The sequence below is a fragment of the Schistocerca cancellata genome, chromosome 2 (genome assembly GCF_023864275.1).
Source record: "Schistocerca cancellata isolate TAMUIC-IGC-003103 chromosome 2, iqSchCanc2.1, whole genome shotgun sequence".
Lineage (NCBI taxonomy): Eukaryota > Metazoa > Arthropoda > Insecta > Orthoptera > Acrididae > Schistocerca > Schistocerca cancellata.
Window position 1 is genome coordinate 583,477,098 of NC_064627.1, and position 23,926 is coordinate 583,501,023.

At 43.7% G+C, this 23,926-nt stretch overlaps 1 protein-coding gene across 2 annotated transcripts in view; it reads right to left on the reverse strand.

Annotated features, from left to right (window-relative positions):
* LOC126162199 (schwannomin-interacting protein 1 homolog) overlaps nt 1–23,926 on the reverse strand; it is a 1,363,715-nt gene that overhangs the window by 1,019,388 nt on the left and 320,401 nt on the right. Inside the window, exon 1 of one of the 2 annotated variants that reach the window (XM_049918536.1) lies at nt 23,464–23,548. The exons of the other annotated variant lie outside the window; for it this stretch is intronic. The gene's annotated coding sequence lies outside the window, so the exon portion shown is untranslated. Of the gene's footprint in view, nt 1–23,463; nt 23,549–23,926 lie in introns of those variants that run through there. 2 annotated transcript variants of the gene reach the window in all.

Here is a 23,926-nt window from a genome sequence, read left to right on the forward strand (position 1 = left end):
TGATATTGAGTGCATGCTTTTTTTTACAGCGTTGGATTAAAATAAATGTTCAAATGTGTGTGAAATATTATGGGACTTAACTGCTAAGGTCATCAGTCCCTAAGATTACACGCTACTTAACCTAAATTATCCTAAGGATAAACACACACGCCCATGGGCGAGGGAGGACTCGAACCTCCGCCAGGACCAGCCGCACCAGTTCATGACTGCAGCGCCTCAGACCGCTCGGCCCGGACCGAGGCGGACAAAAATATGGAACCACCAAAAACACAACACATTTCCATGCATAATACGGCGTTAAAAACAGTCTTGATGGAATGGAAAAATACGGGTCCTATATGGTTTTCAAGTGAATCTTATACCATTCTTCCTGGAATATAGTGGCAAATTCAGGTAACGATGGCGGAGGTGGATAGCGATCACGCCTCTTTCTTTCCAAACAACGTAGAAGACAAAGGGTTCTACTGTCTGGTGACCAGGGAAAAGGCGATAGCTAATTCTCACACTGACGAAGCCAGTCCTGGACGACGCAAGTTGCTTGAAAGGAGCACCTGTCATCTTTGAACACAGCTCCGCGATTGGAAAACAAACTCTGACAATGGGATACGTTTGATGGAGCAGAGTGATCACATAATCCTTCGCAGTAATGTGACTTTGCAGAGTGACCAAGGCGCCAGTGAAATATCACGATATGGCTGCTCAAATCATCACCGACATCGCGCCATTTTTCACTCATGAGAGGTAAACACGGCCAGAAGTTGGAAACTGTGAAACAAAACTCATCCGACCAATGACTTTCTTCCATTGATCCATAGGTCAAGTTTTATGAGTTCGGCACTACGTTTCTCTGTCAAGGGAATTTGCATCACTGGTGAGTGGTTTTGGGATTCCAGGGCGCCCTGCAGTTCCCTGCTTATGGAGTTCCCTTCTTGTTTTGATGTCAGGAAGAATTCCGCTCTCATCTGGTAAAATTGTTGTTTATTAAAAAACGACCTGTTTCGCGGCTTTAAGCCACACCATCAGATGAAAAATTCTAAAAGATCTTAGGCATACCCATCGCTCGTCGATGTTTTGGTACTATTGGGACTAGCGTGTGCGACATTCAGTTCTGCAGCGACTTTGCAGCTGTCGTCCTCTAATTTTTCGTCACAATTCTCTTCAATGACCGTCTGTCACAATCACTCAACATGCACTTCCGTCCGCGTGGTGATGTAGCGTATGATGGGATTATGTTTTTACGTTTTCCATGTACGGGCTATAAATCTTCGATGCGGTGCCTCTTGAAACATCAAACACTTCTGCTCCCTTGGTTACGGAAGCAGCCATGATACGGACACAAACAATTTTCCCACGTTCTAATTCACTTAGTTCCGACATAATGCACTTACAACTACACAGAAGACTGTTCTGGCCGAAACTGACACTGGCGGCGAATTGAGGACACTACACAGGCATCATTCGTAATCACAATACGACAGCGCAACCTGCAGGATTGGCTAACGTCTACATTTATGTTCAAGCACTCATTTCTTTCGTTGTTCTCACATTTTTTCCAATTCCTGGATATCTTGTAAATTGTGACGCTGTCAGAGTTGTGAAAGTTTGTTGCTACTATAGTTCTTAAATGAATTAGGTGGGATTTGATCTCAAACTTTCGGCCAGTTCTTTTAAAATGACCTATTTTTCTGAATTACAATTTCTTGGAAGTTACGCTACAGGAATACAGCCCTAATAAGCACTGATACAAACAAATTATTATTGTATTAAAAAATTTTATATACGAGGGGACTTCACCAAAAAAAGTAAGATACATATTGTTATGGGAGACCAAGTAAGTTTTACTGAATGCTCCACTACAGTTCAAACTGATACATGACAATTCTTCAACATAGTCGCTAAGTCACTACAAACAACGGACGGAGCGTTCTACCATTCGTACAGTTCCTCGACGATAAAAATCCGATCCTTTGTTTCTGAGCCATCAGAGAAATTCTGTGTGACGCCCTCATCGTCGAAAATCGGCGACTGCTGACAATTATTTCCTCGGTTGTCTGGACACAGTCGTCTGTGATGAGTACCGATGATCTTCCTACCCGATTCACTTCGAAAACGTTTGTGCGGCCTTGGGCAAACTGTTGGCACCATTTCACAATGGCTGCATGCAACGTTACATTAGGTCCACATACCACCAGAATTTCACGGTGAATTTTCGAATATACCAGTTGCCGCGTCATTTCATTTCAGTCCAACACTGTGGTGCACATGTTATCCTTACCGCAGCAGAACTGTGTCTGCAGGAAACACAAATCACGTAATCCCTTCTGAGAATGCGGCTCTTTTGTTGCGCAGTGGTCTTTGCGTGGGACGAAATGTGTAACATACTCTTTGAAGCCCCCTCGTGGTTTAGTGTTATTATTAATGAAGTCCTACGAATCTGTGGTACGTCAAAAATAGGAGTACCAACAAATTTTATCGACTGTGATAGTCTCGTACTCTAACTCAGAAACCAACCCTGGAATCGCGCCTGTGCTCCCTGGTGTGAAAACACTGAAGATGACGAGGAGGCAGGGACGCGAGCCGCCGTGTGCGCGGCTGGCCCCGCAGACGCAGCCGCCGCGAGCCGGCCGGACGGCCGGTTGCGACACATCCTGCGCACTCGTCCCGCGGCCGCTGTTAAAATGCTCCGTGTCCTCTCCACACCACGGCCTCCCTAATATCCTCGGGGATCAATAGCAAGGCGCGGCTGTCCGGGCGCGCCCAGCGCGTCTTGAGGTCCGCGCCATCCTTGTTGTGGCACGCAGGTCTCCTCCACCACAACCACTACACGCGCCATTTGGCTGAGACACGCGTAGTTGAGGATTGACGCCACTGGTAAAGTAAGAAGAGTGTGTCTGAAACATCCTAGAGTTTAATAAAATTCTGTCTCAACTAAAATCATGAAAAAACGTGACTCCAAGCTCCCGGAGAGTGCTGTTAGTCACAATAAATGCAGTATAAAACCTAAGGAATTTTCCCAGTCAGTGGAAGCGTGATAAGTTAATTACTATACCCAAACAAAACATACAGCATAGATACCCCGAGAATAACAGAAACATCAGCCTTTGGTCGTCAGTTGTATCTGAACAAATTACAGGCCTCCTACTTCGAATCTGTATAACATGCGATGACAAATCAGTTACACCAAACACTCCGCTCAATTTTCGTCCAAAGCACTCGGCTCCACTGCAGTTAGATTAGTGAAGCTTACACAGATGACACAACAGACGTACACCTCGACATAGCTCAAGCCTCTGACAGACTTTGCCGTAATGGCATAATGGTATATTATACAAGTTAATAAAATTAATACACTACTGTCCATTAAAATCGCTCACCACGAAGATGACGTGCTACGAATTTAACCAACAGGAAGAAGATGCTGTGATATGCAAATGATTAGCTTTTCAGAGCATTCACACAAGGTTGGCGCCGGTGGCGACACCTACAACGTGCTGACATGAGGAAAGTTTCCAACCGATTTCTCATACACAAACAACAGTTGACCGGCGTTGCCTGGTGAAACGTTGTTGTGATGCCTTGTGTAAGGAGGAGAAAAAGGTCGGATTGTAGCCTATGGCGACACTGCTGCTCGCGTTGGTCGAGATCCAATGACTGTTAGCAGAATATGGAATCGGTGGGTTCAGGAGGGTAATACGGAACGCCGTGCTGGATCCCAACGGCCTCGTATCACTAGCAGTCGAGATGACAGGCATCTTATCCGCATGGCTGTAACGGATCGTGCAGCCACGTCTCGATCCCTGAGTCAACAGATGGGGACGTTTGCAAGACAACACCATCTGCACGAACAGTTCGACGACGTTTGCAGCAGCATGGACTATCAGCTCTGAGACCGTGGCTGCGGTTACCCTTGACGCTGCATCACACACAGGAACGCCTGCGATGGTGTACTCAACGACGAACCTTGGTGCACGAATGGCAAAACGTAATTTTTTCGGATGAATCCAGCTTCTGTTTACAGCATCAAGATGGTCGCATCCGTGTTTGGCGACATCGCGGTGAACGCACATTGGAAGCGTGTATTCGTCATCGTCATACTGGCGTATCACCCGGCGTGATGGTACGAGGTGCCATTGGTTACACGTTTCGGTCACCTTTTGTTCGCAGTGACGGCACTTTGAACAGTGGACGTTACATTTCAGATGTGTTACGACCCGTGGCTCTACCCTTCATTCGGTCCCAGCGAAACCCTACATTTCAGCAGGATAATGCACGACCGCTTGTTGCAGGTCTTGTACGGGCCTTTCTGGATACAGAAAGTATTGGACTGCTGCCCTGGCCAGAACATTCTCCAGATCTCTCACCAATTGAAAACGTCTGGTCAATGGTGTCCGAGCAACTGGCTCGTCACAATATACCAGTCACTACTCTTGATAAACTGTGGTATCGTGTTGAAGCTGGATGGGCAGCTGTACCTGTACATACCATCCAAGCTCTGTTTGACTCAATGCCCAGACGTATCAAGGCCGTTATTACAGCCAGAGGTGGTTGTTCTGGGTACTGATTTCTCAGGATCTATGCACCCAAATTGAGTGAAAATGTAATCACATGTCAGTTCTAGTATAATATATTTGTCCAATGAATACCCGTTTATCATTTGCATTTCTTCTTGGTGTAGCAATTTTAATGGCCAATAGTGTAGAGAACCACTTGTATGAATATCATGCGCTCAGATGGAAACCCAGTTCTAAGCAAAGAAGGGAAAGCAGAAAGGTGGAAGGAGTATATAGAGGGTCTATACAAGGGTGACGTACTTGAGGACAATATTCTGGAAATGGAAGAGTATGTAGATGAAGACGAAATGGGAGAGACCTTACTGCGTGAAGAGTTTGACAGAGCACTGAAAGACCTGAGTCGAAGCAAGGTCCCGGGAGTAGACAACATTCCATTAGAACTACTGACGGTCTTGGGAGAGCCAGTCCTGACAAAACTCTACCATCTGGTGAGCAAGATGTATGAGACAGGCGAAATACCCTCAGACTTCAAGAAGAATATAATAATTCCAATCCCAAAGAAAGCAGGTGTTGACAGATGTGAAATTTACCGAATTATCAGTTTAATAAGCCACAGGTGCAAAATACTAACGCGAATTTTTTACAAATGAATGGAAAAACTAATAGAAGCCAACCTTGGGGAAGATCAGTTTGGATTCCGTAGAAATGTTGGAACACGTGAGGCAATACTGACCTTACGACTTATCTTAGAAGAAAGATTAAGGAAAGGCAAACCTACGTTTCTAGCATTTGTAGACTTAGAGAAAGCTTTTGACAAAGTTGACTGGAATATCCTCTTTCAAATTCTGAAGGTGGCATGGGAAAAATACAGGGAGCGAAAGGCTATTTACAATTTGTACAGAAACCAGATGGCAGTTATAAGAGTCGAGGGACATGAAAGGGAAGCAGTGGTTGGGAACGGAGTGAGACAGGGTTGTAGCCTCTCCCCAATGTTATTCAATCTGTAAATTGAGCAAGCAGTGAAGGAAACAAAAGAAAAATTCGGAGTAGGTATTAAAAACCATGGAGAAGAAATAAAAACTTTGAGGTTCGCCGATGACATTGTAATTCTCTCAGAGACAGCAAAGGACTTGGAAGAGCAGTTGAACGGAATGGACCGTGTCTTGAAAGGAGGATATAAGATGAACATCAACAAAAGCAAAACAAGGATAATGGAATGTAGTCGAATTATGTCGGGTGCTGCTGAGGGAGTTAGATTAGGAAATGAGACACTTAAAGTAGTAAAGGAGTGTTGCTATTTGGGGAGCAAAATAACTGATGATGGTCGTAGTAGAAAGGATATAAAATGTATACTGGCAATGGCAAGGAAAGCGTTTCTGAAGAAGAGAAATTTGTTAACATCGAGTATAGATGTGTCAGGAAGTCGTTTCTGAAACTGTTTGTATGGAGTGTAGCCATGTATGGAAGTGAAACGTCGACGAAAAATAGTTTGGACAAGAAGAGAATAGCAGCTTTCGAAATGTGGTGCTACAGAATAATGCTGAAGATTAGATGGGTAGATCACATAACTAATGAGGAGGTATTGAATAGAATTGGGGAGAAGAGGAATTTATGGCACAACTTGACAAGAAGAAGGGACCGGTTGGTAGGACATGTTCTGAGGCATCAAAGGATCACAAATTTAGCATTTGAGGGCAGCGTGGAGGGTAAAAATCGAAGAGGGAGACCAAGAGATGAATGCACTAAGCAGATTTAGAAGGATGTAGGCTGCAGTTGGTACTGGGAGATGAAGAAGCTTGCACAGGATAGAGTAGCATGGAGAGCTGCATCAATCCTGTCTCAGGACTGAAGACCACAACAACAAGAACAACAGTGTATTTCCCACTATTACTGTAAGACTAATTCGCCTGTATCGTGAAGATGGCAATGCTTTCTACGTCTATCCTATTAGCGCTGCAGTGTCACAATGTTCCGTTTAGCGACGGACTTAATATACACTGACGGAAAAAAACCGCAAGACCAAAAATTAATGTACAGAATCAAATCTCGGCAATACATTTATCTTGGAACATATTCAACTGATTAACATTACAAGATCACAAGTTAATATAAGCGCGAGATAAGCTATTGAAAATGTGAAATGCTGGTACATTAATAATGGGAGTAACCGCTAGAAAGTTGAGTGAAAGCATGGAAATGTGCATGCATTGTGTTGTACAGCCGCCGGATACAAGTTTGTGCAACTGAATTTCTTGCCTGTTGCACTTGGTCGGTCAATACGGGTACAGTTAATATCGAATGTGGATGGAGGTGGAGTCGTTGCCCGATGATGGGTAATGTGTGCTCGATTGGACACATATCTGGTGATCGAGCAGAACAAGGCAAAATGTCGACACTCTCAAAGCATGTAGGGTTACAACAGCGTTATGTGGGGAAGCGTTATACTGCTAGAAAACACCCCTGGAAAGCTGTTCGTGATTGACAGCATAACAGGATGATTCACCAGACTGACGTACAGATTTGCAGTCAGGATGCGTGGGGTACCCTCTAGAGTGCTGCCGGCCGAAGTGGCATTGCGGTTAAAGGCGCTGCAGTCTGGAACCGCAAGACCGCTACGGTCGCAGGTTCGAATCCTGCCTCGGGCATGGATGTTTGTGATGTCCTTAGGTTAGTTAGGTTTAACTAGTTCTAAGTTCTAGGGGACTAATGACCTCAGCAGTTGAGTCATTGAGCCATTTGAACCATCTAGAGTGCTCCTGTTGTCTTACGAAATGGCACTCCAGACCATAACTCGAGGTGTAGGTCTAATGTGTCTAGCATGCAGACAGGTTAATTGCACGACCTCAACTGGCCGCCTCCTGACCAACAAAAGGGCAATACTGGCACCGAGGTCAAACCAGCTTTCATCGGAAACACAACAGATCTGCACCCTGCCCTCCAATGGTCTGTTGCTTGGCACCACTGAAGTCGCAAATGGCGGTGGTTTGGCGTCAGTGAAAAGCACTTTACAGGGCGTCTGGCTCAGAGATTTCCTCGAAGCAACCGATTTCTAACAGTTCGTTGTGTCACTGTGGTGCCAACTGCTGCGCGAATTGCTGCTGCAAATGCAGTACGATGCGACAGAGTCATACGCCGAACAAGATGGTCTTCCCTCTCGGTAGTGTCACGTGCCATCCGGAGGCTGGTCTTCTTGAGACTGTACATTCCCGTGAACACCGCTGCCAGTGGTCATGCGCAGTGGCTACATTCCTGACAAGTCTTTCTGCAATATCGCGGAAGGAACATGCAGCTTCTCGTAGCTCTATTATAAGTCTTCGTTCAAACTCAGTGAGGAGTTGATAAGGGCGTCATTGTCGCTTTAAAGGCATTCTTGAATAACATCATCTCACCACGTCCCATTCAATGATAACAATTGCCCACGAGCGTTACAGCGTGTATTTAAAGAAAACCTGATTAGCATCCTCTTAGTGGCGCTACGAGCACCACTTTTACGAGGCTGGTGTGAAATTTGATTAGATATCTTTCAGATATAGAAACACGCCTGTCAACTTTGTGTTTACGTCACGTTACTCCTTTTTGGTGTTGCCATTTTTTTCCGTCAGTAAAGGCAGGGTGAACCACCTAAAACTTGCACGAAAATACTGTGAAAATGCAAAGTGTTATCGACTTGCCGTTTTCACAGAATGGATTGGTAGCTAGGGGCTCGTACTGATAGTCAATACACAGATTGTAACAATACTTAGATGATTTTTTTTGTGCAAACATACACTTCTTTAAATGGAGCAATGGCTATTGACATTAACAGACTAAAAGTAGAGTAAATTAGAATGTCACTGGAGTTTGTTTTAGGACTCTAGTCATTTACGTTATATCGTATTCTGAAATTCTTCCACACCGACACTTGTTTGTGCCACTCAGTCAGCATAGTTGCTGGGCACAATGTTGTTGTTTGTGTGTTCCTTGAGTGCAAAAAATGGTTCAAATGGCTCTGAGCACTATGGGACTTAACATCTGTGGTCATCAGTCCCCTAGAACTTAGAAATACTTAAATCTAACTAACCTAAGGACATCACATACATCCATGCCCGAGGCAGGATTCGAACCTGCGACCGTAGCAGTCGCGCGGTTCAGGACTGAGCGCCTAGAACCGCGAGACCACCGCGGCCGGCCCTTGAGTGCATTGCAGATTGCTAGTTAGTTAGTGTGTGACAGTCCAAGCAGTAGGTCGTGAGTGGACGATTGGATTTATCAATGCAGAAAAAAGCCGACACGTTCACGGTGTAGGCAGAATGCAATTTGCGCTTGTACGCTGTATGCCGCAAGATATTCCAATAGACGTCAACCATCTCTGCAATTATTTATCAACCTCTTCCACCAGCAGCAGCAGCGAGTACTGTTTGTATAAAGCGTTTTTGTACTTATTTGCTGCGCTTAGCTTTTAAATAGTTTTTCTGGGAAAACCTAGCGTAGTTTTCGCGTCTCGTATTTCAGTGAGTGTTTCTTGATTATCAGAGTAGCTCATCAGAAGATTATCTTGGGAATTTGTCACCGTATAGGGTAGGGTAAACATAGTCATGTGTAGGGACTGTGGTTGTTGTGAGCGGACGCAAGGAGAATTGGCCACTCTTCGGGGGCAGGTGGAGGCTTTGTCTGTTAGGCTCATCGAGCTCGAGGCGCAGGCGTCGGCTCGTAGTGGCGTTGGGGCAACTGTGGTGACACCTATGCCTACTTCGGTGGCCTTGGAATCACATGGAACCCCTGATGTCGCTGCGTCTTCCGGCAGTGAGCATCTTACCGGTCAGCCATCACTCCAGGGTAAATGGCGGACAGTGGTGGGCTCTCGCGTGCCTGGCCGAAAGGCGAAGGTGGGATCTGGCCGCGTGGCAGCTGCCTTACCCCTTTCCAACAGGTACGGGGTGCTTCCTAGTGGTGATGACATCGTTTCCGAGCCACCACAGGATGCCTCGCCTGTTGGGCCAGTGGCCGATTCTCCGGCAAGGTCCCGACAGTCACAGAGGGCGGGCCTATTAGTTATAGGGAGCTCCAACGTTAGGCGGGTTATGGAGCCCCTCAGGAAAATAGCGGGTAGGTCGGGGAAGAATGCCAGTGTGCACTCGGTGTGCTTGCCGGGGGGTCTCGTCCGTAATGTGGAGGAGGCCCTTCCGGCAGCTATTGAACGCACTGGGTGTGACCGGCTGCAGATAGTAGCACATGTCGGAACGAATGACGCCTGCCGCTTGGGTTCTGAGGCCATCCTTGGTTCCTTCCGGCGGCTGGCTGATTTGGTGAAGACAACCAGCATCGCACGCGGAGTGCAAGCTGAGCTTAATATCTGCAGCATAGTGCCCAGAGTCGATCGCGGTCCTCTGGTTTGGAGCCGTGTGGAGGGTCTAAACCAGAGGCTCAGACGACTCTGCGACTATAATGGTTGCAAATTCATCGACCTCCGTTATTGGGTGGAGAACTGTAGGGCCCCCCTAGACAGGTCAGGCGTGCACTACACGCCGGAAGCAGCTACTAGGGTAGCAGAGTACGTGTGGCGTGCACACGGGGGTTTTTTAGGTTAGAGGGACCCCCCCTTGGGCGAAACGATAAAATACCTGACGGCTTACCAGAGAGGACATTATCATCGTTGATAAAGAACGTCCGTCCTCAGAGACCAAAAACAGGAAAAGTTAACGTAATATTGGTAAACTGCAGGAGTATCCAGGGCAAGGTTCCTGAATTAGTATCTCTTATTGAAGGAAATAGTGCGCATATAGTATTAGGAACGGAAAGTTGGTTAAAACCGGAAGTGAACAGTAACGAAATCCTAGACACAGAATGGAATATATACCGCAAGGATAGGATAAACGCCAATGGTGGAGGAGTATTTATAGCAGTAAAGAATTCAATAATATCCAGTGAAGTTATTAGCGAATGCGAATGTGAAATAATCTGGGTTAAGCTAAGTATCAAAGGTGGGTCAGATATGATAGTCGGATGCTTCTATAGACCACCTGCATCAGCAACCGTAGTAGTTGAGCGCCTCAGAGAGAACCTGCAGAACGTCGTGAAGAAGTTTCGTGATCATACTATTGTAATAGGGGGAGACATCAATCTACCAGGTATCGAATGGGATAGTCACACAATCAGAACTGGAGCCAGGGACAGAGACTCTTGTGACATTATCCTGACTGCCTTGTCCGAGAATTACTTCGAGCAGATAGTTAGAGAACCAACTCGTGAAGCTAACGTTTTAGACCTCATAGCAACAAATAGACCGGAACTTTTCGACTCCGTGAATGTAGAAGAGGGTATCAGTGATCATAAGTCTGTGGTTGCATCAATGACTACAAGTGTAATAAGAAATGCCAAGAAAGGAAGGAAAATATATTTGCTTAACAAGAGTGATAGGGCACAAATCGCAGAATATCTGAGTGACCACCATCAAACGTTCATTTCTGAGGAAGAGGATGTGGAACAAAAATGGAAAAAATTCAGAAACATCGTCCAGTACGCCTTAGATAAGTTCGTACCGACTAAGGTCCAAAGCGAGGGGAAAGATCCACCGTGGTATAACAATCATGTACGAAAGGTACTACGGAAACAAAGAAAGCTTCATCATAGGTTTAAGAGTAGTCGAATCATAGCTGATAAGGAAAAGCTGAACGAAGCGAAAAAGAGCGTAAAGAGAGCAATGAGAGAAGCATTCAACGAATTCGAACATAAAACATTGGCAAACAATCTAAACAAGAACCCTAAAAAGTTTTGGTCATATGTAAAATCGGTAAGCGGATCTAAATCCCCTATTCAGTCACTCGTTGACCACGATGGCACCGAAACAGAGGACGACCGAAGAAAGGCAGAAATACTGAATTCAGTGTTCCGAAACTGTTTCACTGCGGAAAATCGTAACACGGTCCCTGACTTCAGCCGTCGCACGGACGCCAAAACGGAAAATATTGAAATATACGATATCGGAATTGAAAAACAACTGCTATCACTTAGTAGCGGAAAAGCATCCGGACCAGACGAGATACCCTTAAGATTCTACAGTGATTATGCTAAAGAACTTGCCCCCTTTCTATCAGCAATTTATCGTAGATCGCTGGAAGAACGTAAAGTACCTAGCGACTGGAAGAAAGCGCAGGTCGTTCCCATTTTCAAGAAGGGTCATAAATCAGATGCGAATAATTATAGGCCTATTTCGCTTACGTCAATCTGTTGTAGAATAATGGAACATGTTTTGTGTTCTCGTATTATGACGTTCTTAGATAATACAAATCTCCTTCATCATAACCAACATGGATTCCGCAGACAGAGATCATGTGAAACTCAGCTCGCCCTATTTGCCCAAGAAATTCACAGTGCCGTAGACGCTGGCGAGCAGATTGATGCCGTATTCCTGGACTTCAGGAAGGCATTTGATACGGTTCCGCACTTACGTTTAATGAAAAAAATACGAGCTTACGGAATATCGGACCAGGTTTGTGATTGGATTCAGGATTTCCTAGAAGAAAGAACTCAACATGTCATTCTTAACGGTTCAAAATCTGCAGATGTAGAGGTAATTTCGGGAGTACCGCAAGGAAGCGTGATAGGACCTTTATTGTTTACAATATACATAAATGACTTAGTTGACAACATCGGTAGCTCCGTGAGGCTATTTGCAGATGACACGGTTGTCTACAAGAAAGTAGCAACATCAGAAGACTCGTACGTACTCCAGGAAGACCTGCAGAGGATTAATGCATGGTGCGACAGCTGGCAGCTTTCCCTAAACGTAGATAAATGTAATATAATGCGCATACATAGGGGCAGAAATCCATTCCAGTACGATTATGCCATAGGTGGTAAATCATTGGAAGCGGTAACGACCGTAAAATACTTAGGAGTTACTATCCGGAGCGATCTGAAGTGGAATGATCACATAAAACAAATAGTGGGAAAAGCAGGCGCCAGGTTGAGATTCATAGGAAGAATTCTAAGAAAATGTGACTCATCGACGAAAGAAGTAGCTTACAAAACGCTTGTTCGTCCGATTCTTGAGTATTGCTCATCAGTATGGGACCCTTACCAGGTTGGATTAATAGAAGAGATAGACATGATCCAGCGAAACGCAGCGCGATTCGTCATGGGGACATTTAGTCAGCGCGAGAGCGTTACGGAGATGCTGAACAAGCTCCAGTGGCGGACACTTCAAGAAAGGCGTTACGCAATACGGAGAGGTTTATTATCGAAATTACGAGAGAGCACATTCCGGGAAGAGATGGGCAACATATTACTACCGCCCACATATATCTCGCGTAATGATCACAACGAAAAGATCCGAGAAATTAGAGCAAATACGGAGACTTACAAGCAGTCGTTCTTCCCACGCACAATTCGTGAATGGAACAGGGAAGGGGGGATCAGATAGTGGTACAATAAGTACCCTCCGCCACACACCGTAAGGTGGCTCGCGGAGTATAGATGTAGATGTAGATGTAGATGTTACGTGGAAATGGTAGTATAACACCTACACTATGTTTAACAGAAGACAAAAAATGGCGACAGAGGAGGGGGAAATTAACATTATTGCTGCTGTTGCAATTAATCAGCCCTTTAGCTCTTGTGAAATCGAACGAGAAAGTGGCAGAGTGAAGTAATTGAGCTACACATTCTTCATCTACTAAGGTCCCATTTCTGTCGCCGCGCGGGGTGCGGGGTAGCTGTGCGGTCTTGGCCGCCTTGTCACGGTTCGTGTTCTACCTTGGGCATGGGTATGTGTGTTGTCGTTAGCGTAAGTTAGATTAAGTAGTGTGCAAAGACTAGGGACCGATGATTTTCGCAGTTTGGCCCCATAGAACTTACCGCAAATTTCCATTTTTTTCCCCAATCCCTGTCACATCTCTCTCCATCAAGAGCTGCAAGGAAAGAACTAGGAGAATTGTGTTCACTTTTGCTCATGGGCCTTAAGACAGGATACTCCACATGTATCACGTGTCTCGTTCAGTGACGAAATCACATTTAGTAATCATGGCCAGGTAAACCGTTGAAAGATGCACTATTGGTCTGTTGACAATCCCCGCTGGCTTCTTCAGGTGAAACGTCAGCGTCCACGGAGTGTAAACGTGTTGTGTGAAATATCGAACCGTGAGCTCATAGTCTGTTTATCGGAGACGGAAGACTGAATGCGCACAAGTATTGCATCCTTCTAACAGACCGTCTTGTACGGATGCTAGACGTTCCTCTTCAGACTAGAAGGACCCTGTGGTAACAAAATGATGGCTATCCAGCCAATAGTGCACGAAGTACAACAGCATGTCTTCACAAATTGTTTCGAAATCGTTGGCCGGCCTGCTCCCCAGATTTACCGCTTGTAGACTTTTTTCAGTGGGGAAAGCTGAAAGACATTTTCTACAAGGACATATCAACTCCATCCGACGATATGCAATGACGTATTACAGCAGACTGCTCCGACATCACCGCTGAAATGCTAATACTTACGCAGCCTTTACTTTTGTATATGACAAAGGTAAGTACATTGATTTTTGGAGAACGTTGCTTATGGATGACGATGACTATGACACTTAGCACATTTTTACCATTATCCAATGAAAGAAATTATCTTACAACAGGAAGCATAGTTTAGCGCTACAGGACACGTATTTGAGTGATTATCTTCTGTACTTGGAATATTTTTAAGAAATATTTTTGAACTACTATGATACAGTGACGGTTTCATTCCACAGATTTAATCTGCAACATCTGAGGGTATAATTACACTCATGCTCATAAATTAAGGATAATGCTGATACATGGTGAAACAACGCTGTGGTGGGCGGTTTGCGGGTTTAAATCACCTCGGAGTATGGCCATAGTACATTTGACCTGCGGCCGTCACACGGTGGCGCTGGCAGCAGTCCACATACGCAGAGGTGTGTTGGTGCATGTCAGAGAATGGTGCAGCGAGTAGGTGTGCAGACGTTTTCAGACGTGATAATGGTGACTGTGTGTTGAAAATGGCTCAAAGAACACATATTGATGAGGGGTAGAATACTAGGGCGACTGGAGGCTGGTCAAACACAGCAGGTCGTAGCATGGGCCCTCCGCGTGTCACAAAGTGTGATCTCAAGATTATGACAACGATTCCAGCAGACAGGAAACGTGTCAAGGCGCTACAATACGGGACATCCACAGTGTACAACACCACAAGAAGACCGATATCTCACCATCACTGCCCACAGACGGCCATGGAGTACTGCAGGTAGCCTTGCTCGGGACTTTACCGCAGCTACTGGAACAGTTGTCTCCAGACACACAGTCTACAAACGACTGAACAGACATGGTTTATTCTCCCAGAGACCTGCAAGGTGCATTCCACTAACACCTGGTAACAGGACAGCCCATAGAGCCTGGTATCAAGAACACAGTACATGGTCATTGGAACAGTGGTCCCAGGTTATGTTCATGGACGAGTCCAGGCATAGTGTTAACAGTGATTTTCGCTGGGTCTTCATCTGGCGTGAACCAGGAGCCAGATACCAACCCCTTAATGTCCTTGAAACGGACCTGTATGGAGGTCGTGGTTTGATGGTGTGGGGTGGGATTATGATTGGTGCACGTACACCTCTGGATGTCTTTGACAGAGGAACTGTAACAGGTCAGGTGTATCGGGACATCATTTTGCACGAGTATGTCTGCCTTTTTAGGGCGCAGTGAGTCCCACGTTCCCCCTAATGGATGATAACGCATGTCCTCACCGAGCTGCCATCGTGGAGGAGTACCTTGAAACAGAAGATATCAGGCGTATGGAGTGCGCTGCCTGTTCTCCAGACCTAAACCCCATCGAGCACCTCTGGGACGCTCTCGGTTGAGGTATGGCTGCACGTCTTCAAACCCCTACAACACTTCAGGACCTCTGACAGGCACTGGTGCACGAATGGGAGACTATGCCCCAGCAGCTACTCGACCACCTGGTCCAGAGCATGCCAACCCGTTGTGCGGGCTGTGTATGTGTGCATGGTGATCATATCCCATATTGATGTCAGGGTACATGTGCAGTAAACAGTGGCGTTTTGTAGCACATGTGTTTTGGGACAAATTTCTCAACTTATCACCAATACTGTGGACTTACAGATCTGTGTCGTGTGTGTTCAATATGTGCCTATGCTATTAGCACCAGTTTTTTGTAGTGCCACGTTGTGTGGCATCACATTCTGCAATTATCCTAAATTTATGAGCATGAGTGTATATTATCCCTCATGGGGGTAGGCCAAGTTTGTGTACCATGTGTGTGGCAAGTGCAAGGAACCGTAGTTAATATGGTATTTGCTTATACAATTTAGATATTGGTACCATATTTCTCTAACACAGAATTACACAGCTACCTAGACATTTAGCAGAGGAAATTAAAAATTATTTTTCGCTATATCAGTGACTCATGCCTATGTAATTACACAGTTGAGTCAATTTGCATTTAGGAAATTGTACTTTGTAAACTCTTCATATATTTTCGGAATCATTGTAATACTGTGAAAGATTTGAATGATGTGTTTTGTATGGGATTATGAGTTTTGAAGTACGTTTGAGGTAGATGACATTATTGAAACAAACAGAGAATTTTTTTAAGTGTTTTGAGATTATTGAACGAAGCCACGACGATTTTGAGATTTGATTGCTCTTTTATGAGATGTTATTATAATGAAGATGTATATTATGATGTTGAGCTATGTTTGTGATCAATAATGTGATTCTATATGAGGAATGTGATTGTTACGTGTTTATTATGATGAAATGTTGAAGCAGTATCGACATATATGTATATGAATAATGAGTAGTGGTTGGGGACTCTGGTTTGTGAAAAAATGTTGGAAACCAAGAACTGTACTTTAAGAGTTATGAAAGGTGAATATATATGTGAATGTGAGTACCACAATGCTGACGGAAATTTTTGGACACTGTTACTTATGAGATTTCATTTCTTTACACTTTCAATCTGTGAAACTGTCATTATAGTTGAAATTGCTGTTGTAAATATTTTCGTAAAAACTGTATGTGATCTTGATGTTACACTGCGCTGGGCTGCGCACTAGCCGCTTTGAAATATACATATTGTTGTGTTGATTGGTAGGTAGATCACTTCATAAGTGCTCACATAGCTGTAGAAAGAAAAGAGGTCATTTACCTCACTATTAAGATTTCTTTGCAGAACGCACCACAAGCACGACACACTATTACTTGGAAACATATGATTACATTTTGGAGATCGTACCTTATACTAATTACTGAAATGCTTATGAATTGACGAGAAATGTTCTTATGTTGCACACCTGATTATGACTAGTATCTTTCTACAAAAGTTGAGAATTTTTTTTTTACTGACTTATGAAATTGCAAGCGGCTGGCGAATGATGTTTTTATGCTTTGCTTTGTACATTTTTCGTATTTTGATATCTAGTTTCTAGCTGCGCTCTTGCATTGATTTTATAAAATAAAATTTAATACATATGCTAATGTAAACACTTTCTGTCTACAGATCCATTAAATAATAATCTTATGATTCACATTCTTAAAAAAAGAGCACTTGGAGAAGAAAGAAGCATAAAAAGGCGAAGGGACTTGTATCAGGAATTGCATACATAATTTTCGTTTTGAAGAGTTGGAAATTTTTTGGTAGAATAAGCTTTTGCGGTGCACCATTTTAGTGATACGATGTGACATAGACATTAAGATGTGAACAGATGTTTCCCTTATTTGCATTGCTGTCTTTACTGTAATTTTTTTCTGCTTGTGCTTTCTCATGTTTAGGTATAAGTTATTGCATTTGCTGCTGCTATTTGTGAGGCATTGTTCTACTGAATTTCACATAGTGTTACTGTATTAAGTCAGTTTTACCAATGATTTATTTCTCTTGTTTGCTGCCTTATATTAGTTGTTAAGTTGGATTTGCTTTGCTAATTTAAATATGCTGCTGCTTGCTTTGCCAATTTACATTTCTTGTCATTGCTGTTTGTGTTAACTGTTTTGTGCTGCTGCCTTGCCTCATTCTCTAGTTTATGTATTTGAGCTCAGTAGATTTAAGTTAGTTTAACAGGAGGTATGCTATATATGAAAATGACTGTGATGATTTGGGAAAAAATGCATTGAGAAGTTATAAGAAAAAAGTTTGGCCAAAGAGTATTGTTAATGGAGAACAATTATTTTGTTAAGTAGGAGTTGCTTGGAAACAAATGATGAGGTAAGAAATATGTGAAAGTATGATACCAAAAAAGCATGCTTAGACAGTACTTTTTCTGGGAACAATGTTGAACTAAGGGAGATCTCCGAGAATAAAATGAAGGTTTTGTTGGAAATGAAGTACCAAAAGTACTGCAGTACTAAATGTTACACTGAAAACAAACCCTGTCCTTTCCTTTTGTGTTGTTCCGCGATGTTTGTATGTCTGTGTTCTTCCTGTCTCTGTGTGTTTACCTGATAAGATAAACTTGGTAGAAATTTTTTTCCTTCTAATACTTAGCTGCGTTCACTATGACGAGGAATACTGTTATCCTCAAATCTAACGTCTTTTTTTTTTTACTTTGGGTAGATGTTTGGACGTTGTTTATTCTGTTATGTTTTCTTTCAATGCTCATGTGTGAAGTTAATTTTTTTAAGAATATTCTAATTTTTTAAATTTATTTACTTATTTCATAATTCCTGTAATAGTGATGTATATGCTTATTTCTATTTTTGTGTAAAGCCTGTATTACTACAAATGTTATCTGTATTATCATTTTGTTGATTGAAGGATGTTTTCTGTATCTTTGTAACTGTATTTTTATGCCATAAAATTGTAAATTGTATAGACACCAGTTCTTCAAGTTAAGTAAAGAGTAGGGATTCATTTTACAGCACATATTTCTGTTGGTCATGGTATATGTGTAATATGACACTTGTTATACCACTGTGTTAGTGCTTGCACTTGTGTTGATAACTCAGCAAGGGACTGGTTAACAACATTGCAGGTTCTAAGGATACTGCAAAAAATTAGTGAGTGCACAAGTGGTAGTTTATGGACTTGGTATATTATTCGCAAGACTCTTCAGATCTGACTGTGCACCCACACAGTCGCAACCGATGGCTGCTGGCCATCTCTTCAAGGACTGCAGTGGGTCTGCACTTTTGGTGGCCCATTACTATCATAATTTCTACAAGGCACACCGTGGGCCTGCTCTGTGGTGATCTACCTACCAACATTTTCAAGACTTTGACTGACTCTTCTGTGGGTTTGCTCTCTTGTGGCCCACTACCATTCTTCATGTAAAGAGTCAGCACTGTGTTTCCAATGGGAGGACAGCACTACTTCTTCAAGACTGCATGGTGGTCCACTCCTTCTGTGTGCATTTTCTTTTACTGCTCAGACCTTGTGCATAAAACTGTCATAGTCTACTTCTGACGAATGATTAGGACTGTCTTTAGGGACTGTGAGGACAATTTTGATTTTGACCAACAGTATATTACTAATTGTGTGCATTTCCTCTTGCTGATATCGTTAATATGAAAAATTTTTAACAAAAGAATCTTGGTCACTGCCCAAACTATTCTGTAAAAATTTTTGAGAGAAGCAGGGGGGCTATGTACCTTGTTTATGTGTTTGTATGTTGGCAGCGCTATGTAGCACTCTGCATTAATACCTCTGACAGTGCTGTGTGCACTCTGTAAGAGACTCTGTGCCTGGTTGGACTAGCAGTTGGAAATTATCAGTCAGCGGTGATGGTAGTTGGAGGTGAATGGCCAGCAGTGATGGAAGCTGGGAGTGAGTAGTCAGCAGTGATGGAGGTTAGAGGTTAAAAATTAGCAGTGTTGGAAGTTTGTAGTATTAGCGTGAGCGGACGGTCTGAATGTATATCTGTCACTGAGATTTATTACGGATGATTATATAATTTTTGAACTGGTTGTCACATTCTTAAAGTAAATACATTGTTTGCTCTGCAACAAAATCTTTCCTTTGCTAACCACATGTCTATTAATGGTTAGAGCCTACTGTAGTTAGAATCTTTTATTTAGCTGGCTTTATTGGTGTTTGGTGCATTGCCGTAGTTCGTGTAATGAAGATTTTCTACGAGGTAAGTGACTTATGATATATATGGGTTATTGTTAGGATTTCTTCTAATTCAGGGACATTCTTTTGTATTAATTATTTGAAGTCAGCTTATCAATTTTAAAGCAGTCAGATAGCGTTATTTGAATATTGTGAGTAATTAATGACTAGGAAAAGTTTGAGTTCTGTTTGTCAGGGCAAGTTCTGTAGGTCAGATATGAAATGATAAAGACAAGCAAAGAGACAGTACATACAGTTTCAGTCAGCAGTTTAAGCAGGTTCACTTGCATTCAGTTTCGCTCATCAGTTTCAGAATCAAATAAGTTCAGAAGTTTCACCCCTTCAAGTTATTGCAGTTTAAGTAAAAACAATTATTAAGAAGTTTCACGCTTAGAAATTTGTCTTAGAAGAGATTCGCTCCATATCTGAAAGCTTTTACAGCATACTGCCTTACTCGGCCAACAAACTAATTCGTCAATTATTACTCCCACGACCAGAACAACCATTAACGCCAAACTTGGTACTATTACCACATCAGTAGTACAAAATAAGGCTGACATTCGACATCCATTTATGTATGTGGACAGATGCAACATCGTTGTAAATATTAATTTTTCTTCTTCATAACAGTGATAGCATGTTGTTCATTCCTTGTAAACCTATCATTACATGTACGTTATGAATTAGTCAAATTGTAACACGAAATCTCGAAACTGTGTTTATATATTTATATGCGCTTTGTTACATGGTAGTTTTTTATTACGTACATAGTCTATATTTTATTCTGATGTTATGCAGTTGGTTGTAGGGATCCCTGGGTTGGAATCCTGCAAAAGAAAATAAAACAAGTAATCATCCCAAAAGCATCTGTACATTGCTTGTAAGGGTGATCGATCCTCTTCTGATGAAGATTGTGTATAATGTTTCTCAAAGGCATTTATTTATATGTCGCAGCGTTGTGTTAAGAGCAAGGAAGGAAAAATGGGGTTTCACATCCCATCGGCGGTGATGTTAGAGCCGAATAAAAATCTCCCCTTTCTACGGCAGGATGAGCAAGGAAATTGAACGAGCTCTTTTCGAGGGAACCACATCATCATTTGCCTTTAGTGTTTTACAGAGACTGCTTAAAAACTGAAGCAGGATGGTCGTGGAGGGATTTGAACCGCCCTCCTTCCAAATACTAATCTGGTGCCTTTAAACGCTGCGCCACCTCGTTCGATCTATATCAAGAGAAGGCGTCTCAAATCTGCGTACTCCAGCACAGCTGAGAATATTAAGAAAGAAGATCCCCAACAGAAATCCTTTCAATAGGTACAGAAATCTGCAGAGAATCACATTGGGCATTAGTCGTAGCATTTGCCACTGCGAAATGTTTTCACAAAGTATCTCTGGGTTAGAACATGTGTCTGCAACAAATCAGGCACACAGTACCCCTGATATAGTCCTCTGCGTCGTGCTTTCGATATGGCATCAACAGACATCTGCCAGTAGTTAGCTCTGTCTCTAGTGCGAAAATTAAAACGTATTTTAAACTTTTATCATAATGGAAGTAACATCCAAGAAAGAAAGAAGAACGAACAGGTACAGAAGTTCTGAAATCGAAATATACTTGTCAGATTAAAACTTTTTAACAGACTGCGATTCGAATACCAATCGCTGCCTTTGGCGGGAAATTCCTCTGTAACTGAGACAATCTTGTATTTCCGACAGCCGCATTTGGAGCTTGAAAAGTATTTGCTTTTTGCACTGTTGCAAACTGGCAGGATGTTTGATTAAAGCGTATACTTGGCTACAAAAGAAGCAGTCGTTACGACTGATTGCGTTTCTTCTCCAGGTACTGTTTTTTAGTAGCCGGCTTTTTGATGGAGAGACGAACACCGACCCAGGGTTCAAATCCCCGTCGATCCGTCCTGGTTTATGTATTACGTGGTTTCCCTACATCGATTTAAGCGAAACAGGTATCGTCCCCTATGAAAGGACGCTACCGAATTCCTTCATAAAACATGAACTATTCGAGTTTCTTCTGAGTCGTTGATGACATTGTCGTTGTTGTGATGTGCAATTGTCGTTTCTTCCGAAATAAATCGTACACATAATAATAAAAGAAATATTTAAGATGCATCCAGATTTTGCCTTAGATCCTTCCATAAATTATTACAGTAGTACCGAATGTAAATCATCCCCGTTAAGACACTGCTGTCACTTTCCTCAGTCATATGCAGTATAGTCGAACTGAACCAGGCAACGGTCGCGGAATTAGATTCAGAAAGAGAACCGAGACACTAAACGTATTAGGTGAGTTTCATTACTTGAGTAACAAAGTAAGTGACGATGGCTTAGATACCAACGATATAAAAATTCACCCCGACATTAGTAGGGAAAACATTTCTGGAAATGATAATTACCATATCTCTTTGAAATATTTATTATAATTATGTTAGCTGGAAGTAGTTACCGCTGAGAAATAGTTTTGATCATTTTAAGGATCATCTTCAGATCTGATTTATCATGAGTAGTGAGTAGCAAAATTCTTTAAAAATAATATAGTCAAAGCTGTAAAACAAAGAGAACAGCAAAATAGTACACCTGTGGCAACATTTCATGGCATCTAACATCTAAGAGTAAAATGCAAGATGAAATGGAAAGTTTCATGTTTGTACTACTGTGCTGTTTCCTTTATTGACTACGTACTTTTGAAAGAATTTTGGCTTTTCAGTATCTGTTCAAATGTTCAAATGTGTGTGAAATCTTATGGGACTTAACTGCTAAGGTCATCAGTCCCTAAGCTTACACAATACTTAACCTAAACTATCCTAAGGACAAACACACACACCCATGCCCATGCCCGAGGGAGGACTCGAACCTCCGCCGGGACCAGCCTCACAGTCGATGACTGCACGGCCTGAGACCGCTCGGCTAATCCCGCGCGGCTCAATATCTGCGATTAGTCATAGTTGAAGATGATCATTAAATGTGATCGAAACTAGTTACCAAGTGTGACAATTTGCAACTGAGGCTCTTACAATAAATATTTCGAAAATTTGAACCGGTGCGGAAACTCTCGTAACAATTGTTAAATTTGTTATCGTCGAATATGAACTTAAATGTTAGCAAATCTTTTCAGACGTTGTCTGTCTTGAGCCTTGTACAGAAGCTGTATGTGCGTCATAAACAAGAAGAAAAGATTTTGATATGTGATTCTGCAGGAGCGTCTTAAAAATTACATCGCTAGCTCGAATAATTAATGAGGAGGAAAAAAACAATCGAACTGGAGAAGTATTTATGACATAACATGAATAAAAGAGGGTATCGATTGATGAGACACAACCTGAGAACAGTTTGGTAATTGTGGAAGGAGTGCAGGGGATTGTAGAGGGAGACGAAGACTCGACTATAAAACACAGGTTCAAATCGATGAAGGTTGTAGTAGTGACGCAGAGATGAAGAAGCTTGCACAGGATGGACTAACGTTGGGAGCTACATCAAACCAGTCTTCGGACTGAAGACCCAACAGCAGCAGATTGTGTTTGAACAGGTAGTTGTCGAGCCCTTACAGAAGAATTGTCAAATGACGTTAATGCGCACGAGGGTGTCACTGCTCCAGGAAACGTAAGTGACGTTCCACACACACTGCTAGTAAATCACAGGGCGGGGAGAGACAGAGCTACCAGTCGGTGCACCCGGCAGCTGAGCGTGGTCGTACGAACACACACGTGATGACGTCGCCAAGGCCGGGCCTGCGGCAGTGCGAACGGCGGAGCGGCACGCGAGCAGAGCCGTAGAGCGGGGCGCACACTCGCGGCCGGCTGCGAGCTATCGATCGCGCGCGCCGAGGTCAGGCGCGACGCCGGCGGATGGGCCACTTCGGAGCGAGACGGGGCTGCGCTGCAACGCACTGGCACTCACCTGGCGGGGCCTCCATGCTGGCGTCGCGGCTCTCGCTGTCACTGGCCGTCACTGTGTCACCGGCGGGCGGACGCTGGCAGCTGCGCGGCTCGGCGCGGGACCGCGGCTCGGCTCGGCGCGACGCGACGCGACGCTGGCTCGCCGGCTGGCTGTGGGGCGCCACCGGCGCGGAGCACTGCCGGCCTGCCCTGCCCCGCGCCCCCTCCCCACCCGCCACGCCCACGTAGCCGCCGTCGCCATGGCGACGGCCCTCGGTACAGCTGACGCCACGAGTGCTGACCGCGTCTGTGATCGCGCGGCCGGAAAACACGGCTGGCCGCTCTGCTCTCACCAGCTGCCCCTTTCCCGGCTCACTCCGTGCTCTCGGCTTGGCGGAGATTTCCGCTGCGCGCGAAAAGCGGCCTGCCGCTTTCCGTCTCGACTCTTGTGTTTCTGTTCTGGAGCGGACGGACAGCGAGTCCGC